Source organism: Etheostoma cragini, chromosome 3, assembly GCF_013103735.1.
Source record: "Etheostoma cragini isolate CJK2018 chromosome 3, CSU_Ecrag_1.0, whole genome shotgun sequence".
Lineage (NCBI taxonomy): Eukaryota > Metazoa > Chordata > Actinopteri > Perciformes > Percidae > Etheostoma > Etheostoma cragini.
Window position 1 is genome coordinate 11,258,329 of NC_048409.1, and position 1,009 is coordinate 11,259,337.

Genomic DNA, 1,009 nt, shown 5'->3' on the forward strand with positions numbered 1-1,009 from the left:
CAGTTCTGAAGGCAAAAGGGGGTCCAACCCGTTACTAGCATGGGGTACCTAATAAAGTGGCCGGTGAGTGTAGATTCCCAGTGGTAATCAGAGCACTGGGGGCTGTGACCCCCAAACTGGGAGAGTGGCTCCAGCAGATTCCAGGTAAAACCTCAGAAGTCTGTCCAGAAGAGTGCAGTCCTAGGAACAGCTAAGATACTGCGCAGAACCCTCAAACTCCCAAGGACCCGAGCTTGAGGATGACACATACCACCCCACAAGGGGTGAGAGGGGAGTTTTTAAATTTTAATTAGTAATTATTATTATCGTTGCCGAGAATTTTAACATGTTGAAATTAAAAATGGTATACTACCAAACAAATATATGTTTGCGTATCCCTGTGTGTGTCATTTTTTTTAAATAATGGCCACCCCAGTGTCCCGGTTGAAGCAGCATTAAAACAAGAAATAAAACACAAAAACGCTTTCAAACAACATTGTTAGAGAGGGCAAGACTTCAGAGAGAGAACAAAAAATAAATAAAAGTTTAAAAAAAAAGCAAACTCAAAGGCTGGAGTAACATAACAGGCATCATGCAGCTTTCAATGATCATCGTAATGTATATTGAAAGTGTTTCACATGTATGTATAAGAGCCTTTCAGTAGTGTATATGAGATCGTTTCAGTAGTGTATATGAGATCGTTTTAGTAGTGTGTATGAGGGCGTTTCAGTAGTGTGTATCAGGGCGCTTCAGTAGTGTTTGGGAGAGGTAGGCGAATTCTGAATAAGGTCCCTGACTATGCCTCATAGCAACATCGTTACCATCTCACACATTGTGCAACGCAACTGCCGCTGCCAGCAGGCTGTCAGAAGCTGGGGAGAGCTCATGTTTTTTTTTTTTAAGCAACTTTTTTTTTCTCATGCTACAGTTCAAACACTTCACAACAAATTCAAGAAATGGCAGGTAAGTGTACCTGAGCTAAATGCAGTTTAAAAGTAGCCTAACCATAACTTTGGTGTATGTTGGAGGC

At 41.5% G+C, this 1,009-nt stretch overlaps 1 protein-coding gene across 1 annotated transcript in view; it reads left to right on the forward strand.

Moving 5' to 3' along the window:
• LOC117942397 (caspase-1-A-like) overlaps nucleotides 1–1,009 on the forward strand; it is a 4,949-nt gene that overhangs the window by 3,649 nt on the left and 291 nt on the right. The gene's annotated exons all lie outside the window — the stretch shown is intronic.